General features: G+C 39.6%; 1 long non-coding RNA gene across 1 annotated transcript; it reads right to left on the bottom strand.

Annotated features, from left to right (window-relative positions):
• Positions 1-8,691: 8,691 nt before the first annotated feature.
• Positions 8,692-9,382, bottom strand: LOC139070123 (uncharacterized). The gene is made up of 2 exons (XR_011520766.1): positions 9,146-9,382; positions 8,692-8,804 (listed from the first exon to the last, which is right to left on the bottom strand). It is a non-coding gene; the product is annotated as an uncharacterized lncRNA (long non-coding RNA).
• Between the last annotated feature and the right edge of the window lie 533 nt (positions 9,383-9,915).

The raw sequence follows: 9,915 nt of genomic DNA on the forward strand, positions 1-9,915 counted from the left end.
TGCCATGTTGATTGAAAAGAACAAGGTCACTAGCTGATTGTAAAAATACTAACTAAATCAACAATACAAAATGAAACATAGCCTCTTTTTTATCTTAGGACAACATAATAAACTGTGGAAGTTATGGCTTGAATTTTTTTAGTTTCCTGACGAACTTTTCTTTATAAACGTGGCTCGTTGGTCTAGGAGTATGATTCTTGCTTAGGGTGCGAGAGGTTCTGGGTTCATATCCCGGACGAGCCCAAGATACAATCATTGTTGAGATGTGTTTTTGCAAAGTATGATAATCACATCAATCAAATGATAGGACAACCTGACAAGTTGGGGTTTTCTTCACACACAGCCTATTATTCATTTTATAAAGACCCAAGAAAACATTCTCTTTAAGCCAACTCCCAATTATATTGAACCCACTGAACTTTAACTTGACCAGTAGGTTAGTGAAAGACTCTCCACATTTGCTATTAGGTACTACCAGATGAAAAGGTCATCCCTGAGTTTCATGAATTTTGAAGACATATACAAGAGGCTTGTTGGTCTAGGAGTATGATTCTCGCTTTGGGTTCGAGAGGTCCCGGGTTCAAATCCCGGACGAGCCCTAGAGACACTCATTGTTGAGTTGTGTTTTTGCCAAGTATGAATAACACATAAATGAAGTGGAAAAAAAAACTGACAAGTTGGGGTTTCCTTCACACACAGCCTATTATTAATTTGATAAAGACCCAGGAAAAACATTCTCTTTCAGCCGACTCCCAATTACATTGAACCCACAGATCTTTAACATGAACAGTCGGTTAGTGAAACATCTCCACGTTTGCTAGTAGATAATACCAGATGAAAAGGTTATCCTTGAGTTTCATTATTTTTGAAGCCTAAAACAAGAGGCTCGTTGGTCTAGGAGTATGGTTATCTCTTTGGGTGCAAGAAATACCGGGTTCAAATCCCAGACAAGCCCAGCTTTCATTGCTAAAAAGTACTTGTTCTAAAGTCACTTAATATAAATAATAAAGGTAAAACGAGGAGAATTATTTTTAACCATAAAGCAACTCAATCATTTGCAACACAACCTCACTCAAACATGAATTCTTCCCTCAACCAAATCTTGTTTATGTACCAACCCTTTAGTGTTTTAAATCTACTGTGAACTAAAAATCAAAGAGTAAGGTCCTCATGTTCTTGTTACATACATGAGCATAACATATACACTCAATGTCATGGAAATCTTGATAATGATCCTCAAAGGATTGCCATGTTGATTGAAAAGAACAAGGTCACTAGCTGGTTGTCAAAAATTCTAACTAAATCAACAATACAAAATGAAACATAGCCTCTTTTTTTATCTTAGGACAACATAATAAACTGTGGAAGTTTTGGCTTGAATTTTTTAGTTTCCTGAAGAACTTATCGTCAATAATGTGGCTCGTTGGTCTAGGAGTATGATTCTCGCTTAGGGTGCGAGAGGTCCCGGGTTCAAATACCGGACGAGCCCAAGATACAATCATTGTTGAGATGTGTGTTTGCCAAGTATGATTAACACATCAATCAAGTGAAAGAACAACCTGATAAGTTGGGGTTTTATTCACACACAGCCTATTATTCATTTGATAAAGACCCAAGAAAAGCATTCTCTTTAAGCCAACTCCCAATTATATTGAACCCACTGAACTTTAACTTGACCAGTAGGTTAGTGAAAGACTCTCCACATTTGCTATTAGGTAATACCAGATGAAAAGGTCATCCCTGAGTTTCATGAATTTTGAAGACATATAGAAGAGGCTTGTTGGTCTAGGAGTATGATTCTCCCTTTGAGTGCGAGAGGTCCCGGGTTCAAATCCCGGACGAGCCCTAGAGACACTCATCGTTGAGTTGTGTTTTTGCCAAGTATGAATAACACATAAATGAAGTGGAAAAAAAAACCTGACAAGTTGTGGTTTCCTTCACACACAGCCTATTATTCATTTGATAAAGACCCAAGAAAAGCATTCTCTTTAAGCCAACTCCCAATGATATTGAACCCACTGAACTTTAACTTGACCAGTAGGTTCGTGAAAGACTCTCCACATTTGCTATTAGGTAATACCAGATTGTGAGGGATCAAGCCGAATGAGTGGAGGAACACAGGCAATTTCCAAAAATAGACTCTTTAATTTCCTTTTTGTTTTAAAATGTCCTCACAAAAACAACTCGAGCTCATAAAAGAGGTCAAACAAACAAACAAACAAACTGAAACTCAATAAACTTCTAACTTAACATACTGACTGACTGAAACCATAATCGACCTAACAAACAAAGACACACAAGGGTATATATACACACTGGCTGATCAGACCATATGAACAGTAGGGATTACTAGACAAACATTTACTAACTAAAACGTTTTAAACATTTGTGGTTTTACACAAATCAGTACAGTCAGATTGTTAATAAACATAAACATCCTAACCCATAAACCTAACTATTTAACTTCAAACTTAAATTAATTAACAAATGACAAAATAATAAACTAAAGGAAATTCTTCAGTCCCCTCTTCAGGGAGCTATTGGTTTGGTCCCATCAGCTCCTCCTGTATTTAGCTGACAGAACCCATTGGCTCTCCAGCTGTGGCGTAAGGTTCTATTGGAGTGATATGGAGACACGTCCCCACTTGTTTTTCACACCACACAGTGCCATCTTTTGAGGTCTCTGTCAGCTCACTCTCCAACCGAGCTCTCTTTTTTTGGTAGGCAGCCAGTGGAGACGCTGAAGAACAGGGCTGATGTGATCTCTATAGGGGGTACGAGTGATCCGTGCAGCAGCATTGTGGAGGAGTTGGAGCCGATGGAGGGATTTATGGGGGAGACCAAAAAGAGAGTTACAGTAGTCAGTCCTAGAAGTGACGAGGATGGCTGTAGCATGAGGAGTGAGAGAGGGACGGAGTTGGTTGATGTTGCGTAAATGAAAGTAGGCTGAGCGAATGATGTTATTGATGTGGGCTTTGAATGATAAAGTGCTGTCAAGGATGACTCCAAGACTCTTTACATGGGGCGAAGGAAGGATGGAGGAATGTGGATCTCATTGTTGATGCGCTCCAGGCAGCTGTGCCCTGCACACAGCCACAGTAACATTCTCAAAGTGGTGCCACCCAAAACATAATTAACACACAATCATTCATGCTCGGTCACATTCTCTGGTACTCTGTCTTTTACTGGTGCCTGACACACACTCGGCTCAGGTGACATCACCTCCGGTCAGTGGATCTCTTTGAACTGTTGAGTTTGAAAGTAACTCATGAGAAGAAAAAATAGGAAGCCATAGCAGTTTTTCAAGAGGAGATGCAGGAAGATCATCAAATAAAATACAAGAAAACAAAAAGTGCTTGGAAGGGTAAATGAAGGTAGATTTATCCCCATTACACATTTTACCTTTATAAATCAATAATTTATAAGCATGTATATTTCTATATTTGATAAAATTCTGATCACCTTCAAATCTCATTACCACACTCAGGGATGTGTCAAGGCATTAACGGGGCCAAGGCAGGCTAGACCCACCACCCTCCCCCAGAAGTCCCTGTGTAATTCGTACCCTGAGGACGTCACATTGTATTGTTTTTTTGCTGTTTGAAAATAAGCTCTTTCTTGTCATCAAAATGTGTAAAATCCATGGGCATCATATGTGAAACTGATGGCACATCTCCAACATGATCACAAAAGAATGTTTAACCTCTCAGACTTCCATTCTTTTTTTGCATTTGGGGACTTGGGCTTGTGTCAACCATAATATCGGGCGCCTAAATCTCCTCCCCTTCCGGTTGGCTCATGGGGTCCCGGAACTAAGAAAAAATGAAGGTTATGTTGTGGTCCACTTTGCATTACACGTGTCACACATACTGTATGTTGTGCTTCAATTTGAATAATGAATAATGTGAGTTTTGACTATGTCTGTCACTTAGTTTAGATTTATTAGCTTGTAAAAATTCATAATTACAATCACAACAACCAGATATTCCATATGTGACGTCACAGCAGAATCCACCCCCTGGCGTAGATGCTACTCACCACAGCCGGATTTATAGTTATTTTCTCCACGTTTGATGCTCCTTCTGTCATCCTGGAAGAAGGATGTGAAGCTTGCTAAACTCACAGCCATTTTTCTTCTCTTCTGCATGTCTCATTTGATGACAGTGAGATCAGCAGCTTGAAGTTCTCAACGTTTTTTTTTTCACACAAAACCTAAAATGACTTTTGCCACCGTTCAACAATAAACACTTTCTTGGCATCAAAATGTGTTTTTAAAATTTCTATGTGAAACCCATGGCACATATGAACGGGGACGTGAGAGATGAGAAACTGAATCTCTTCAGAGTAACCAACCAATCCTCAGTGGTGTCACACTGAGGGTCATTCTCTTCCATACAAGGTGAACTTTCTGCACACAGAGTTGCTGCATCAGCCACAACTGATCGGTTAGCCTCATGGTATGGAATCGTGCTAATTTCATTAAAATAACACGTGCCTCTGAGGTCAAAGGTTAGTCAGGAGGGTAAACAATGTCCTCCTGTTGTTACACCAGACTGAAATGCACAGTTGAGTCACAATTTTTAAGTTGTACTTATTCTAAACGGATTTATTACAGAAATACAACATTATATGATGTTCTTTCATAGAGACACTACATGTTGTATATGGTAGACACCACAGAAGCTGCATGAGGCTGATGCTGATTTCACAGCTGAAACAGCTTTGAGAACATAAATCAGTAATAATGAGGTTCAAGGCTGGTTGTCCTCCCGGTGCTTATTTGTGATTTATGGTTTTAATTCCATGTGCATGGCTTGTTTCACTGACTTGTTTGTGTTTTTCTTTCCATTGAACTTGTTTAGCATGTTTTCCTGTTTACAATAGGGTGACGACAACTGGGCAAATTATTGGTACTTTCTGGCTGAGGTCTGAGTGTTTTTAACTGTTTTTTTTTTTTGTTTTAATCAGATTGTCAATAAAGTTGTATATTTTGGAAGAAGTTCATCAGAGGTCCCAGTGAATCCTTTGAACCTACGACCTTAGCATCTTGTGGGTAACCAGGCCATCCACTTGGTTGGGAAAAGCAATTTTCTGTTATGGATTTCTTGTCTTTGCCACACAGCTTTTGGGTTGATAAGTGCAAATTCTCCTCCAGTATTTTATAAGCTGCTGCTCTTCGTTTTCAGAGCTCTAACACTGCTGTTTGAAATTATCAGTATCTTGGACATTTTTATATCCATTTCCTGATTATAGAGTCTAGTCCATAAACATTGATAGACCGTGCATGACTGCTGCTGCCTATGGGTGCAGTTAGTTCCGACCGAGTGATCTGATTGGTCAAGAGACTTTCCAAGCGTGCTGATATAGGAGTATAACAGCACAGGGACTGTTTACAAATAATATCACTCTGCTGTGCAGAGGTGTTATCAATTACAGTTTTTTTTCGATTGCTAAAACGCGTTTTGCAAAACTGTACGTTTCTTTCAAAACTGCACACACAAAACCCCAAACATAACACACAATTTCCTAAACCGTGGCTTCCCTTTGCAACAAAACCCTGCCACCACATATTGTAACATTTTCTCAAAACGGAACACGTGTTTTCATTTGGTAAACACAGCCACATTTTCACATGACACACACATACCATTCATTGCTTAAACACAAGTAGCCTTTGGGTCAACACTACCAAGCATGGAAAGAACACTGAAGAGCAAAACTGAAAACACAATTGTCGAAAGGGAACACAATGAATTACACACTGAATGTATGACAGTGCCCACTTTTCTCTGAGACAAACATTAGACATCACACAAAATTTGAGACAAAACATTTTATTTTTACAGTTAACCCCCCCACCCCCACCCCCCACCCCCATTCAAGCATAATCATGGGGAATCATGCCTCTGGTCTCTGTCTGGCCAGAGGGCCTCATCAACATCACAGGCGATGTCCTCCTGGTCCGAACAGCTCTGGAAGTACCACCTCGAGTGCCTCATGAAGCCCTGACAAGCCTCAAAGGCCACATCTCTACAAGCCTCCTCCATGGCTTGAAACAGTGGGACCTGGCTTTGTGGATTCCTTTCGTACACTTTCCACCTCCAGGCTGAGAAAAACTCCTCAGTGGGATTGAGGAAGGGGGAATAAGGTGGAAGGTATAAAATGGAAAACCGTGGGTGGTCCTGAAACCACTCATACACCTGGGTAGCCTTGTGGAAACTTATTTTTATGCTGCAGTCCCTGATTGCAAATTGCTCGCCACACCCGAAAGTTTAGAGATTTGAATATTTGTGTGTTGTTGATTGAAGCTTTGAGAATTAATGTGGAAAGTGTGTGTAAACCTGAAAATTGTGTGTTGTGTTTTGACAGCAAGGTAATGTGAAACTGACATCAGAGTGTAAAGGAGGAAAATCAGAGTTCTAATATGATACGGAAATCTTAAAGAGCAAGTAACGTCTAAATTAACTTTTTTTTACTGATGAACTGCATAAATGAGTGTCTAATAGTGTTTTAAATGTGTGCATTCTTTATTTTAGCATTTTGGTGCATTTTCTTTAAAAATTAAAAATTCTGTCTAAAAACCACAGTAATGTGCCACCTTCAGCTGAAAACATAGAATTTGAGTCATTTTGAATAAATTTTAGCCAATGGCTAAAGAGTAAAGTACTACGTAAACCAGTAGAGTACTACGTAGCAGCTCCGTGCCAAAGTTATAAAAGCAACGAGCGTCTCGGCCACGCCCTGTAGCGAGTGGGAGTTGGATTTGCAAGCGAGCGTAGGAGGTCAGCGGTAGTACAGCATTAGCATATAGCATTAGCATATCCTAGTCTTTAGCATATCTTTTAGTGTTATAAATACTTATTTAGTGTTAGATTTGGCTGTTGGATATTGTAGTTTAGTTAGTGTTTGGCTGTTAGTGTAATTGGGAAAGTATTTTGGGTTTAGTGTTCCATATCGTCTTAATATTGGTGAGTAGGTGTAATGTAGTATGCTTGCGGTGACTCTGTGGGCATTTTACCCGCGATTCTGCACGTCTCCGTTTGAAGAGGGAGGCTGCCCACCGTGGCTCTTCCGCGATTTAGATGCAGCCCACCGACTCTGCTCCCCCACCACGGCGGGCTCCAGTCTGAGGTGAGTAAGCTATAAACGTTTTAACATCTTCTAAAGACAATTCCCTACCTAAATGCAAAGTCTGAGAGACGTGGTTCACTTCCTTTAGCTAGTCAGTCGCCAATTCTGCAACAGTGTCTAACTAACGCAGCACTAGTTGACAGACAGCATTACAGCGTGAAATCCAGCTTGTGACCCGGTTCTGTAAGGAATTCTGTTCAGGAGGTCACATTTCAGGCTCTCCACATCATGTGTGACTGACTTTTACGTTATAACAACGATCACACACTAGGAATGGTATAAAGCGCCTATATAGGAGATTCTTTTGTATGTTATCTGACTTTATAAACTCCCAACAACAATGTGCTTATATTTTTTTTTCAGGCTAAATCTACCAAAGACACTGGCTGTCAGACTGATTTAGCTGCAAGAATGCACTTGTCCAGGCTGACATGAAGCCTTCCCTGTAGCAAAGGTGAATTATTTTTAATAATCTTCTATGTAAACATTTTATTATCACCTTCTAGTTTTAATTTGTTTTACAGATTATTGTTACACGTGATTTTATGCTCTTTTAAACATTTATAAATGTGCTGCTTCTTTGTTTTTACATAGCCAGCCAGAATGGAGTTCACAGCCGCAGTGTGTCTGGTGACCCACGGGGACCATGATGAAAATTCATCTTCCAGAAGGTCCCAGAGCAGCGGCCACACCCCCTGAAAAGACCAAGGTGTGAGGTGTCTGCTGTTGATTCCAGCTTCCACCTCAGTGACAGTGCAAGCTCAGTGAACTGTTCAAGGTAAAAAAAAAAATTAAAACATTTCTGAATTTTTAAGATATTAACAATTAAATAAGTATGTGATTACATCATGACATCATGACGGAGGCTACTGATTCTGCCCCCGTGACACTTGGTGGTGACGTGTGAGCTGATTCACCTGGAAAACAACTTTTACATTAAATATTTTGTTTTTGCTATCAAAAGTAAATTAACTAATAACCTGCATTGTTGCAGGACACTCAGCAAAATATGGACTCTACAACATGAGGCAGGCACACGTTAATAACTCTATAAGAGCACATAAGGTGAGCAACACCACATATTGTACACTGTCCTGAATTTGTTTTCTTTCTGCATCTCATCATTAGCCTGGCTGATCACCTGATAACTCCTGTCATCTGGTTATGACAGCATGAGGATGTCCTCACACACCTGTAACCTATCAGCTCATCTGGCAGAATAGAGAGAGAAGAGACAACACCACATCTCCTGTTCCTGGAAAGCCTTCAGCCATCCTTCGATGACTGAGAACCTCCATCAGCTCTGTCTCCTGTCTGCCTACAATTATTATAATAAATATTGTGTTTGACAAGTTTTTTTGTGCTGCCAAAAATCTCATAGATTCCAGTTTTGATATTTTAATGGATATTTATAAATTACATTAATTGAATTATCACATTGTTGCATGTTTAACTAGCTCTATTGTGATGAATTAAACTAGCACCTCACTGTTAAAAGCTCGTTTTAATTTCAAGCATGTTTAAGTATTTATGGACATGAACAAAAACAGGAAATATATAAATTGAGATTTATTTAATTAATATAACAAATAAGGGGGAAAGAGTCATTGAAAGGCACATTCTTCCGGAAGCTCCTGATCCTGACACCAGACCAGCTGCAGACACCAGAGGACCTAGAACCAAGAGAGTTATTAGTAAATAAATAAATAAATCAGGGCAGTTTTAGTGAGCTGAACACATTACAGAATAATTTTCTCATGGGGTATTTTCATAACTTTATGCAGCAGACTGTAACTTGAGCCCAGGGCTACCGGAGAGCTGCTATCCAGCATGTTTCAGTGGATTTTCCTGCTTTAACAGGTTAGATTAACTGTTAAGCAGCTCAGCTATTTGTTGCTGATTAAAACCAGGTGTGCTGAAGCAGAAAAACCTCTAAAACATGCTGAATACTAGCTCTAGGGCCGTGGAGACAAACCCTGCAGCTAATCCAATGCTATGGCTAACGGCTACTTACCGTTCAGAGGTGGTTATGTTGGGTCGGTTCTGGGAGTTTCAGGCAACTCACAAGCTCAAAACAATAAGGCTCAGGTCCGCTTGTCTCCTCCAAATAGACTTGGTCCCTTTCTTCTCGAGTGTCTGGGTAAAGAGGGGGAGAAACTTCCTCCACTTCTAATAACCGCATAGAGTGAAGGGAGCTAGCATCGTCTAGTTAGCCGTCGTCTTCGTCACTGCCGCGGCTCCGCCCTCTCGGTCCTCCAGGCAACGCCTACTAATGTTGCATTTTTTTAAATTGATATGTGGGTGGAGAAGGACTCCGAGCCTCAATTGACCCGCTCTTTAAGTAGTGATAAATCGAGTCAACCGATTGGGAACAGAAGTAGAGGTTGTGAAAATTGTGCCTCATTTTTGTTTTTTGAGTTTTAGCAATCGAAAAAAAAAACCTGTAATCATTAACGTTACTTCCGTTAACTCTTGGATTTTGACCGACTTCACACAGCAAAGATGGACATATTTCCTCAGATATCATTCGATCTACAATATGAATGGTCATCAGACTCTGACGCTGAAGGGAAGGAAAGTGGACCGAATACATCAGCGCAAACCAGGTGTTATATATATATATATATATATATATATATATAGATAGATATATAGATATATAGATATAGATATAGATATATAGATATAGATATAGATATATATATAGATATAGATATATTTATATATATATATATATATATATATATATATATAGATATAGATATAGATATAGATATATATAGA

This window comes from Nothobranchius furzeri, chromosome 5, assembly GCF_043380555.1.
Source record: "Nothobranchius furzeri strain GRZ-AD chromosome 5, NfurGRZ-RIMD1, whole genome shotgun sequence".
Classification (NCBI taxonomy): Eukaryota; Metazoa; Chordata; class Actinopteri; order Cyprinodontiformes; family Nothobranchiidae; genus Nothobranchius; species Nothobranchius furzeri.